General features: G+C 36.0%; 1 protein-coding gene across 4 annotated transcripts in view; it reads right to left on the bottom strand.

Annotated features, from left to right (window-relative positions):
• Positions 1-14,120, bottom strand: part of LOC105384842 — a 94,421-nt gene that overhangs the window by 8,739 nt on the left and 71,562 nt on the right. The gene's annotated exons all lie outside the window — the stretch shown is intronic.

Here is a 14,120-nt window from a genome sequence, read left to right as displayed (position 1 = left end):
CGTCAAACCGTTAAATAATTTATTATTCGTACGAAATACTTCGCGAACACGGCTAATGGTGAAGTCACTGAATAGAGTCTAAAAAATACTTGAGTAACTTATGATTAAATTATAATAAAGAACTCGAAAATATTTCCGGACAACCAGAGTGGATACGTGTGCACTCGAGAAGTGTCAGCAATCGTGTGAAGCATATAGCCGATACCTGATAACGTTACAAACTTAATAGGCAAGGACTTATTATCAACGCTCAACTAATAGATGACCTAAAGGCTAAGCTAGATGTTCCTTGGGGACAAATACGTCAATGATCTTGCGATAAGCACTGATAAACCAATGTAAAATATGATGGCGACCATATTAACTTGCTGATACGGCAGCCTATCTATATCGCTGGGTCAAGTTTTCATTCACCTTTCGATTAAGTTGTACAAGCAAATCTAATAGAAAACAACATTTAGCGCCAGACTTTGTCTGTAAGAACAAGAGACATAAAAACAATTTTCCAAATTTGTTTACAAAATGAGACAAACAAATTGAAACGTCTGTCGCAATCGGTGTTCCGAACGAGAAGTTTGGTCGCCATTTCCGACGCGACGACGTAACCAAAACACGCGCCATCGCGTCCAAGTAATAAATCGTATGGGGGTGTGTTTCTCGGATTGCATTTACGCTCGAAAGTGAATCTAGAGGGATGGAGCATGGTGGTGACGGTGCGAGTAAAAGAGATGCCTACAGCGGCGGCCTTGTGGACGACCTTGCCGAAGAATTCACCCCCCAAGGGATAGAAGGCGGCCATTCACAAGAAGAGCAGTGAAAGTAGATGCGCGCGCAGAAACGCACTGGACTATCGATTGTTCCAGCCTCCGCCGACTGCATACGCCGAATGCCATCCCTCACGTACCTATCGACTTGTTGTTATGAAGTTTCAAGTTCACGATCAATCTCTGTAGACGGACAGGTTGATGCATTGCATGTAGTATAGAAATCGTTACACAGGAAACGGTATTAAAAGGCGATTGTTGATACTCTACCGCTCAGAGTGGAACAGCTGTTGGCTCGGCCTTGGCCGTGATTCCGATTGAACCGGCGACGCCACCCGATGGCCGCGCCGAGACACGCAAATTGCTTACGTGATCATTTCTAACAAAAATATGCAAAAACTTTTATAGATAAATTTATATTCTTCCACCGAAAGGTTGTCTTGAAAAAATCGCTTAAAGCGATAAGTCCGCCGTATTCGTTTGCTGTGTACCGTATGATTTTTTGTTGTGTACAAATAAATAATATTGTATCTAGATGATTTTTAGAGCCACCATTCGTTATGGATATAAATACATAAATACTCTAGGTATTGCATTGTCACGTGATTGTATTACGACGCAGGATTACGTGGGTGAAGCTAGTTTTGTTGTTTATGAATAACACGATTCGAAGCATCAATGATACCAATCAACTAATTGATAGATATCGATTGAAGCAATCTTAGAAATAGAATAACTTCGAGAGATATTGTTTTGCAGAAGTAACACATAGAGGAAATATTTATGCACACGATGAGATGTGTGTACAAGCTCCTCTTAGCATTGTTGAGTAAGTTAATTATAGCCGAGTTGTAAATGACTAAAGCCGCATAATATAATACAACGTTGGTGATTAGGAATTCAATGGCATGCAAAAACAACAGCGTGTTTGAGCATCAGATACGACATCAGCAGACGATATACCTACTTAACTTGATAAAATATTTGCTAAATTATAAACATTCAAGGTCGATACGATTAGATTAGATAATGGGAATCCTATCGTAATCGAAGACACCGAGACAGTTGGACGTGACAAAAGAGGGGAAAATTATAACTTCAATGGAGCATCACCATTAAATTTTGTCAACACTGTCAAGCGCCCGAATCAATCAGAGGTATAACTACAAAGACCAGTTTATTTATTTCTTAATAGTTACTGCCACAGAGTTGAATACAAATATGAATATTGATGTATTGATGCAGCGTTGACTCAGTTTAGTTTCCACCAATGGCGCGGCGACTCGGCTGCGCAGGAGTCAAGGCCGCGGTGGCGTGGTTATGTAACGGAGGGGGGAAGAGGGGGGACACGCTAATTTTAGTTAACGCAGATATTCGTTCTGCTGCACCGCGCTTCGCGTTGGTTGCGGCTGCAGTATTGGAAGCAAATATTTTGATGGATCATTGAAATTGCCTATGTTGTGGGCATTTTTGGAACAATATTGATTTGAGAACATGAATGTTATGTTTGCTGTATGGGGCCTTCTATACAATGTTATCAAATCACTATCACGAAAAGATCTTAAGAATTTGTCAGTGCCACAGAAATTTAGTGATTTAAACTGACCAGGCACCCGGCAACAAGGAACAGTCAACAAACTACGCCACCGATCGCGACACCCGATTGTTTAATCGTAAACACTGAATATTACGTCCGTACCTTGGAATATTGACAACTTGTGGACGAAAATAACCGAACCGCTCGAATAGAAACACAGAAAAGTTACATAACGACGCATTGGGCATTGTTTATTTAACATTTTGGCACTAAACATTGGTGATGGCACCTATAACGAGACGTATTTAGCACTTGCATGCGACGCTGTTATCTTAGCCGGCGACATCGCGGGTGTATGTAAATACGGCACTTGTAAACTGACACGTTCACTGGTTCTGTCACAACACTGTCTGTAGCTCCGCTTACCATGGTTGGTGTCACTTGGGTTCCAATGGGGTATGTGTTAGGGTTGTTGTGTTTGGGTTCTGCCGGCGTCTGTGTGATCAGCTGTTCGCTGGTGCGCGGGGCGTGGGGCTCGCGCGGCGGTTGCGTCGCGAATGGCGGCCGCGGCCGGTGGCGGCGCGGGCCGTGCCTCGCTCGTGCAACTTATTACCGACTTGGACACTCGGGAGCCCGAAAATCACGCGTGCAGATAACTTTTTACGACAACCGCCCGGCAATGCGTGATACCGATTCCAGTTTTATAATATTACTTAATCACGTCGCATAAATATATTGTGAGAATCTCGATTGGCATAATTATCATTATCACGCTCGAGTCAAGTACTTCGATAATTTCCAGACCAAACTGGATGATAGCTCGGTGGGAACACGCGAAAATGTTTATGGATAGTACCGAGTTAATTTGGTATTAAAATGAGACGAGAAGACACGACATGCTTTGACAATTTCAGTGAGAGTCGACGTGGAAGAGTTATTTCGGTGCAGTGTGGCCAGGGGTCATTGAACTGAATTTGCTTCAGCACGGTAAGGATGATAAATACTCCTTTGGGATGATAAGAGCTCGTCAAGTTACACAAGTATCAAAGAGTTTTCGATGAACTTACGAAAAAGCCACACATAAATTAAGAAATGTAAGACACGTAGCTATTAATGTATGTTGAGTTAAATGAACCATTGCATTCATTTTGTAGTCTCATAAATTCATAAGAAAATCATTGGCAGCTTGTTACGAGTGCTGACAAATTTTTCAAGAGCCTGAACAAATTATTTTCGCTCTGCTGTTCTTACTGTTTCAATTTAAATTGTCTTCGGAAAACATTTATGTTAAAACCTACTTTTGTTTTCAAAATTAAATAAATTTTTACTTAAGTACGGCTATAAATAGGTATCTCAAGAAGATAAAACCTTCATGTTTTAATAATAGCTTTACCGTTGTTGTCAAGTGGCTGAATTCTGTCTGTAAATTATTTACCACGGTCTGCTTAAAATCTTTTCAGTCTGATGTTTAATGAGTATTTCGCTAGTTATAAATACAGTTCTGATAGGCAAGCACTTTAAAAACGATTCTATGCAAACAGAAAATCGGAAGACAGCAAGGAGAAAAAACAATTGGAAAACTATACAGAGGGAAAGACAACACTTCGCTAATGGACTATCAGCGAACACTCTCATTCATCGAATGGAATTCAAAATGTAGCACCGTCGATACAGACAAGATAGAACAGACACAAATATTCCGTCTGGAGATGCAGACAATTGCCGGCGATACTAAATATAGGATTTACATACGAATAACACTGAACCCGTCAATAATGTATGAAATAAAAATGACTGTGTTCTGTAGGTAGGTAAGTTCACGAAATGTAGTTATACTTCACGGAATGCAATAGGACATATAAAAAACTCTTATCGAACAATAGCATAAATATGATAACAACGTCATCGATATAGAACAATGTTTGATAAGAAAAACACAATTCGACGAGAAAATGCATTAAGTAACAAATATAATAAAACCTGACGTAATAATTGTAACGTAAAAATCCGGTGAACGTTACAGTAACAACGTCGTATGTATTATTCATAGATAAAGCGGACAATCCGTCATCATTAGTCAGCTATCGGAAGACATGGCCGATGCGGCGTACGGTTTCACGGTTCAGCCGCGTAATTCTATACATAGACCTAATGGACGGTGTAAAATGCACGGTATTAAGTAACAAATAGGGTTTGGAGTGAAAAGTCTTAGCACTGTGTTAGATGTTAAAAACGAATTAGCTGCAGGATTGACTAGGTAGAAAAAAACTAGTTTTCTGAATGTAAAAATCGCAAATTGATTTTGGAAACGCATGTTTAAAAGGGTAATATGAGCTAAAAGAAAGTAAAAAACTAAAACTGCATCCATAAACATAGGAAAGATGAATGATAGCAGAAATACTTTGAAAATGTGATAGGTAAAATATTTCATCATAAATTGTGATACCTATATATTAAATTCTTAATAATCATATTCATTTAAAATTTATAACTTACCAATACCAAGTAGACAGAAGTAAACAATTAAAGCTAACACAGATGATAGTAATTCAGAATACGCCGAACTTAAAGGACGAGTCACACACAGTTGCGAAGTATTTGAGAATGAGACCTCAACAGGACGAGGTATGGGAAGTGAGGACTGACTAAGCATGCGCGGGCCAGTTGCACAATGTTAACTGGAAATTATCACATTCATGATGTAATCATTCGATAGTGATGATTATCATCTAGGATTCATTACCTATTGTTTTTTTTATAATCTGGTTTCTATCGGAATGAAAGAAATGAATTTGCATAAGTGTATATGTTTAATTCTACTAAATTAAATGTTGGGATATTGTAGATAAATAAAAACAATCCTTCTAACCTACATAGTAAGGCAGGAAAAAGTAAGATTCTAAAAAAGATAAGGTATCATCAAAAATAAAGTCATCATTTCATCAGCATTTTTTTAAATTTCAGACTGATTGAGATTTTATTGGGGATTTTCTTTTGTCATACTTACTTTTTTGGGTAACCTCTTGATGGTAAATTAAGACAATGTTTCTATGAAAATATAAAACCTTGCCAAACACCAAAATCTATCCCTTCAAACGAGATTCAAACTGCAGTAGATATGAACCTCAAAAACCAATACATAGCTGCATATACGACAATGTTAACAGAGCAATTACAACATATAACATAAATACAGTTGCAGCCACGATGACGACTATAAGCTCACGTGAGTGGGTCCACGTTAGCACCATCGATTTCGGGCGTACGTGACCGATGCAGCATCGTCTCGGAGAAACCTCCCGGCTTGCGGCTCAGGTACTCAATATTGAACAACTTTCTTATAGTGCCGTAGGAGGTCTTGAAATGTGGAATGGATTTTAGGTCCCGGGTTCGATTCCCGGCTGGGGCAGATATTTGTTTAAAGACAAATATTTGTACTCGGGTCTTGGGTGTTGATATTTATATTTAATATCTATCTATCTATGTATTTTTGTAGATATATCAGCTGTCCGATACCCATAGCACAGGTTCTGCCTAGCTTGGGGTCGGATGGCCGTGTGTGAGATGTCCCCACATATTATTTATTTATTATTATTTATTTCTGATCCTGAATTACGGTATCAAAAAAAGGTATACCAGGTTTAACAAAAGAAGACAAGGGTTTACCAGAATTATTAATAGCATGCTTAATGTAATACAATAATACATCATAGATACGAGTATAATTGTTGGAATAATAAATATAATTAGTAGAAGACAACTAAAATATTTAAATTTGGAAAACCTGATAATACATTGATAAGATAGACATCGAGACGACCGTAGTAAAACGCGGTTTAATGACATCATTGGCGACACGTGCTAATTCAAGGTTACATATACATTTACATTTCAAAAAAGATCGACCAATAGTTGCGGCTGATTTCAAAATTCGAATACATCATTCGCGGTTCAAAACTGGTGCCACGAGGACAGGTAATTCCGGTTTGCAAATTGCACCGACAATGCAGTTTAAATGGCCGGTGACCGGATGCCTTCCCACTGTCGGAACATGATACAGTTACACAACACAGGAACGCCATAAAAGGATCCAACGTACTTGCCCAATACATTAAACATCACGTGCACGATAAAAAATACATTACGTACTCTGATGTTTGTCAAAGACGCATGGTTTGTAATACAAACTTTGTATTTATAGATCCGAAATACATTTGCGTTATACCGTTTGCATAATAGCTATAAAGTTATAAAAAAATATTAGCTGGTCATCGGTTCTTTAGTTTTGATAAACAACAACTAATTTGAGATTTTAATAAAAAAATATTTTTACTAATAGCTAGCAGCGCTGAGGAGTTATAATTGATATTGATGGACAGGAAAAAACGGATCATGTCAAACAAGAGATCCAATGCAATACCAGCTAGCCTGCTTTCTTTAAACCAGTTACAGAATCCGAGCACTGATTGATGGTATGACAAATACCAACAATAGACAATGTCGATGACCTTAATGTAGACACATGAAAACAATCTCATCATGATAACTAAATAAATGTAACGAAGCTATTCGAACCCAAGTCGCGAACGCCATTAGACCACCTGATTCCAATCACCCAAAGAATACTAATTACAGACTTGGACAAAAAGTGGCGAGACTGATTAGAGATTAGCAGCGTTCAATCAACGGTTAGTAATAATACATCATGAAGGAGGTAATGGGAAAAATGCAAAGAAATGCAGCGGCACGGCTTGTGAAAGCAAAAAAAATATTCACGCGAAAGTATGTTGGGCAAACAACGAGCGTTACTTTGCGGGAATTCAGAAAATTAAAAGAGTGGGCGATTCAGCAATTCTTTTCAGGAATGTGCAATTTGAGCGCGGCTTGAGATTACAAATGTCCCCAAAACAATGTTTGCTCTCGTGCCGTAATAATAACGTTTAGCTGGATATTTTCCTGAAAGCATTTTGTGGCTATTTTTATTTTTCTTTTACTAAACTGAAGGACTAACTTCACTATAAAATTAAATATTTTATAGTGAAGTTAGGATACACATTGTAGGTACCTAGTTATTCTAGAAACTTTTGCGGAAATAAAATATACCAAAACACATTAAAATTATAAAGCAAAGCGAACTCTTCTCTGATTTTTTGTGCATTTACAAAAAGATTTTTCTGATTGTCGTATCTTGTGACCGCCATTGGGTTGACAGTACCATTTTTGCAAGTCTCTCTAGCGTACACACTCGCAATAGGCTAAATTGGATCGCCAATGCCCCCCTCGCACGTCACCGCCCTCGTTCACAGCTATTGACCCCATTCGGCCATTGTATAATTTATTCCATGCGTTGTTGTTTATGCCTAGTGCGCCTGAGTCGTAAGAGGATAAAAGTTTCCTGTAAGATGTCTCCCTCCGCTATTAGGCAAACAATTTTCCATGTGAATCTATGTTAAGTTTTCTTAACTTTGTGCGGTGTTTTAATAAAGTTAAACAAATATATTAGGTATACATAGAATAGATCACTCAAATAAATCACTTCTATGCCACAACTACACCTGAAAATATGTTATTTGTTTGTTTGTGTTGTGACATTAACAACAGAATAATATGTCTTTTTTGGTAACCAAAACACCACTTCTGTTATACTCATAGCCAGAAATCTAAAAGTATTATTTAATACAACGGTATGGCATTGGTCAAAAGATTGCTATTTTTCGTTTTCAGCAAAGTTGGGATCGAATTTCGTATCAGAACCCTTTACAGAAGACTTATTGAATAAGTTCCCGATGTCATTGTGCCCGGGAATTTAATCTCCATTCGATTTCCACAATCTCCCTCAGCGTAGTTTAGTTTCCAGTCTTGTTACGGTCAATTGCTTGGAAGAGAGAGCTTGTTCTGAGAATAGCAACTTGGGGCAAAGTTGTCCACAAGATAGTTTAGTCGTGGCGGCGCCACTGTCTGTCTTGAAAAAGTTATTTACGAGTATGGTTTTATTTGTTATATAAGCAATGTTTGTAGGATTTAAAATAGATAAACCCTATTTTGTAGTATAAAAGATAATAATAGGAACCTAATGGATTTTCCATGTCAGCGGTAAATCTCAATGAGATCAGCCAACCGTTTCTTTCAGTTGGTCAAACTTCTATTCATATGCATTCTGTCAAATTAAGGGTTAACAACTCAATACGGTCCGACCCACAATTTAATCCAGGTTACTGGGTATGGAATCGAAACTTCAACTAAACTACTTGGCTACACAATAGTCTAAATAAAAAATATCACCCTGAAAACCTGGTTTAAACGCTTTTTCTAGAAATACAGGCAAATTTCACGGCACTTTTCTTTTCAGTCAGCCTTGACATCGCCGCTACAGCCCGCTCCTGTGACGTCACACTCCCACGCGTTCCATTTAGTCTGAAAACTGAAACTGCAGCCCCAGGAGTCAACGACCGCGACTGAATTTACGTGCAAAATTCACTGACGAGATAAGACTCTATTCAGAGCGTTCAGGAGTTCAGAATTAAGATTTCATCGGTGATTTCTGTGACGAGGCAATGGATGCCGAGAAGTAAATTACAAGCATGAATGGTGATGATAAGGATGGTCTACACTACAAGTATGATGGTGAAAAATTGAATACCGTCACATATGGTAATGATAGTGCAACGTTAATAGAAATCTAGCCAAATAATTTCTTTTAATTTAATTGCTTTTAACTATGACATAATACAATGCTCTTAGCATTAAGCCCACCTTTTTTACATTTATTTTATATTTGTGCAATAAAGAATTAAATACATAAATAAATACAATGCAACTTCGACAATGGCTAGATTTTTCCCACGACTGACTACCTAATAAGCCTTTAAATAAAAGAAATGTCAAAAACTGGTTACTATGTTATGTCTTTTACATATACATATAAGGCAGTCCGTAAATTATCTATTAAAGCAACAGTAGTATCAGTGTCATGTAGATCTATTAATAGTCGAGCGTGCATAGGTGTGGCGGCGGTGAGCTGTACAGATAAGTAATAAATAATGGTAAATGTAGAACAGGATGGATTTTTAAAGTATACCTTTAAGAAGGAGATCCGTGCAGTGGGGACGTCAAGAGTCGTGATGATATAGAAAGGTAGTTATTTATTTTGAGTTTAAATACGAATCGAATTGAGATGTTTCATAAGAATGACTACGGCATAATAATCATAGGTTCTTACTGTAAGCTAACTTATTAGGGTAGGGTTTTTATTTTTAAGACCCTGAACTGTAAATACGACACGGACCAAATGGCAGAAGATGTAAGCAGTTGAAAGATGCAGTTGAGGAAACTGTAAAAATCTGTGTGCGTAAATGATTAGGGCTTAAATTCAACACACTGATATAAAAGCACCCTGTATAGCTTGTTGCAATGACCCACATACACTCATGTAATGTTCACAATCAATTATACTTGCATGTATGCTTAAGCTACAGTTAGGCGCCACTGAATACTATAAAACTTAAACTTATACCATTTGGTTAACATTCTTTTGTACCTTGTGCAACTCGCAAATGACTTTTATAAAAGCCATTTTTAGTTTTCTCCTACGTCGCATCTCTTTTATTAAAGCACCCAACATTATACCACATTATACATATTTTTATTTTTTATTTGTCAATTAAAATGAATGCAACATATTATCCAACCAGCTGCACCCTTGATAACAAATCTGGGCCATAGGACATGAGAATTGAGAAAGATATTATCATCATTATCTATCAATAAACAACTAACGCCCGAGCCGGGCGTGATTTGTGAATTTACCCACAATATTTTTTACATTATGTACCGAGCTAGCATGATTAAAACTGAACTTTTATGTTAATGTTATAAACATTATTGTTAGGTACCTAATTAAAGATTTCGTTCTTATTAGGTGTTAACTGTCACAATACTTATGTTGTTAATACACACTACACTAAAGTGTGTATCTGTAGATGAAAACATCAAACTCACCTTATACTAAACGTATTAGAAAAAAAAATAATATATATTTATGTTATTTAATTAGTTGTTTATGCAATATTGTTTATATAGGCATTGTCTTGTCTGAAAAAACATTCCGCTTAAAGTAGTTTCTTCTAGGATAAAAACTAACACTAGAAAGTAAGCAAGCTGTGTAACTAACATTATGTGCAAATAAAGACCTTTTCAAATCAATCAATCAATCAATAAACAAGACCATGTATGAGCACATTTGAATATTAAGTAGGCTCAGCTGTATCCAGAGATCGTGGGTGAAAATGATTTACATAAAATGTAATTGAATATAATGCAATATGTTGCCAACATCGTGAAAACAAATTGTTCTCAAATAAGCTTACAAATGAACTCTGAGATTTTTATTTATGTGCATGATATATTTCGCGTGGTGCCCAGAAAAAGCCTGAGTGTCGAGTAATACACGGAATGCATTATAGTTAGAAGTGCATCTCATTGATCTCATAGGTTCATCGGTAAATGTACAGCTGTGAATATTTAGGCTGATGAAGTCGATAGCAGATTTGTTTCCAAACAAGATAACATTAACAAGAATGCTTGCTTTTAATTCCGTCTCTCAAAGCTATAATGAAATTAGCTGGCACTGAAAATAAACTAAACGAAATGAGTTGGGTCAGGCCCTGACCTTTACATCTATAAAAAGCCTCACCTTTTACGTGAAACTGAACATGAAATATCTATTGAAAATTAAACCTTATCGTATAGAACTTGAACACTTTCATGAAGCGTATTTTTTAATTTTAACTTCTGTTTTTAATGCTATTTTCTTCTCTAACTGTTGGCAAACGTTTTAATTTTTTCTTTAACTACTTTATTTTTAACTAGTATTGAAAACAAATATTTAATTTCTTTTCCAGACCAGATAGTATCGTATTTAGATGATGCATAATATACAATTAATGTTACTAAAATCACGCCACAACCACGTGGTGAGTTCGCACTGGAGTCTCGGATCACGATAGGTGCCCTTCACTCGCGTGATGAATGATCGCTCCAGCTGATAATACGTTACGTTTATCAGGTTAAGGTAGTCATTTAAAATGCTAAACGGAGACACTACTATTCACTATTAATTAGCCGTAGTAATGTACGTCACCGTAGTCGATTACTTCAGTGGTTGTCATTAACTTAAGTACATTTAAGTGAAGTTGGACGAAACTATTATGGCTGGTTATAGCACAGACAAAATTGGAAACGCTATTTATTTTTCCAAACTAAAAAGTCATAAGTTCACCAAGATTAGGTCAGTAAAGTCCTTTAATTCCAAGTAGCTGAATTATACAATAATGAAAAAGTGAACAAATGAAATACTTATAGATTACAATGTTTTGATTTTATAGAGTTTAGAAATATAATTGTCGATAAAAGTCATCCAAATAATAATAAACAGATGGATGTGAAACACAAGTGGTAATAAAATAAAAACATGATAGTGATAAGAATTATTTGTTTATAAATGTTGCGTTGTAGTAGGTTAGCCTTATCACAATCATAGATTAAAACAAACTAATAGCAGCGCCAGGACGTGTTATTACTATGCAAGTAGATTTTGTCTTGGAATAAATTAATTCGCCATTACAGAGTGACCAAAAAAGCGAATACTATAAATGTCCACTACCTACATACCTCTGAACTGTAAAAAACGATGTAGTGATGATTGGAACAGAGTTTTGTTGAAAGAATAACCTGGCATGGTAGGATGGACGAATCCTTTACAAACCAAATAGGCCTTATGGCATAGAAGCGCTAGGTATATTTTATATTAGGCTACCTTTTCTTAGTGTGTCACAAACACTAGAACGAGACTTGGGTTTGTCTGCGTGATGAAAGTAGACTAGAGTCATTCGCGGATTGGAAAATACAAGGAACAGCTGGAGAGGCTCATTTAGTGCATGATAGGCTGAACATCACACAAATGATAATGATGATGATGATCTAACTAAGCTTGCAGAGCTAGTGTCATGTGGCGAGTCGGCTGCAGGTTATCTGGTCGACCTGGTGTTCCTCGCTACTGATAGCGCGGTCAACGAGATAAGATACGGGCATTGAGAACGCAGAGACCAGAATCTCATAATGCAGCTTTCGGTGTTGATAAAAAAATATGCATCGAAATCAGCAACTTTCGTAAATAAATCTGTTAGATACATTTTATTGCTCCATGAAATTTTATTAACTATTGTTCGAACTTGTCTTAACTTTATATATTTATCTAAAACAAATGTGTTATATGTACATATGTTTAATTTTAAGTAATAACGTATGTTTTTTTGTTTTTCTTTCTATAAGGCGGAATATAGTTATTAAAGACCCGAGATTAGAGAAATATTTATAAGGTCTTATACTAAGATGGCCAATATTGAATGTACCTAAATAAAGAGTGGGTGAACCCACAATAAAATAGAAAGAAAAAAGCTATTACGAAAGCTATTAAGGTCCCATTAACTAACTTATTTTGAGCAGACAAGGACTCGTAAAAAGAACATTACCAGTATGACATAAAAATAACATTATTATTTTTAACAATTATATAGGCTCTATGCGACGACATTGAAATAACCGGTATAATAACATTAAATTATCGTACTTTTAATGTTGTAAAGTGTACAAAATAAAAATAGCTGATTAATTAGTCATAAACTGAAACATCAGGCATCCTAAAAAAACTAACAGAGCGTCGAGATCACTCAAATTAGCAACATTTTTTGCATTTCTACAACTCAAGAACAAAATCTAAAGAGAATTCTTTGTAAAAAGTGCTGGCACAGAATGCAAGCGGAGATACTCCTCTTGTAGATTACTTTCAAAAAAACATTCATACTTTTGTAAATGGAAAACACAAATGTAGTTTGAATTAGTATATCTTTAGTAAATACAGAAGCGTGAATTTGGCTGCATTTTTATCTCATCTTCTTTGCGTTAAAATTATAGTACAATACCAATTGTATTATTTTTTTTACTAAAATCTATAAAAGGCTAAATTCTTTAAATTTCAACATAGATATAAACACTAAGTATACATTAGTTAACTTTACAAAGGCATGCAGAGCAATATCGTTAGAAAGTTTCATTAAACGTTGCTAAGATCTCACATAAAGGCACTAACTGTGAAAATTCTGAAAGTCTATTTCAAAAGCAGTAAATCCGTCTCAAGAGCACAGTTCAACAGGGTTGATGTCTAGAGACAACTGGTAAGGGTGAATCACAATTTTTATTTAACAGCAGCCGACAGATGAAGTTACGGAATAGATCGTAAAAAAGTAATGAAATCGTATGGTCGTAAACAGTAAGCAAAATATGTCGAAAACATGAAAAAATGGGGCTAAGTGAGGAAAAGACAGCGAGAAAATTACACAGGAAAATTATTCTGAATAATACTATGTATAAAATATGCACAAAATAATACTATGTACCTATATCACAAGTTATACCTTTTACCCCTTTAAGGGTAAGCAGATACAATAATGTATTAGGGACTAAGGAAGACTGTTCCTAAATATTGCATGGATTAGATTTCAGTGACTACGCTGCCTAATCAGGTATATAATATGACTTAATTTTCTCTGCATATTAGGTATGTCTTATTCTACCATTTTTTGTGTGTATTCCCCTTTTACTATATTATATTATATTGTTGTAATTAGAATACTCAATATAAAAATTACTTACAGGGTAACATTCTTGCAAAAACATTATAGGTAGTAGATGTACCTATATAGGTAATTATTAAAAATGATTTATGCAGCAAACAATATTGATTTCACTGACTGAGAAAATGC

This window comes from Plutella xylostella, chromosome 25, assembly GCF_932276165.1.
Source record: "Plutella xylostella chromosome 25, ilPluXylo3.1, whole genome shotgun sequence".
In the NCBI taxonomy this organism is placed as follows: Eukaryota; Metazoa; Arthropoda; class Insecta; order Lepidoptera; family Plutellidae; genus Plutella; species Plutella xylostella.
This window is presented reverse-complemented; position numbering and strand designations above follow the sequence as displayed.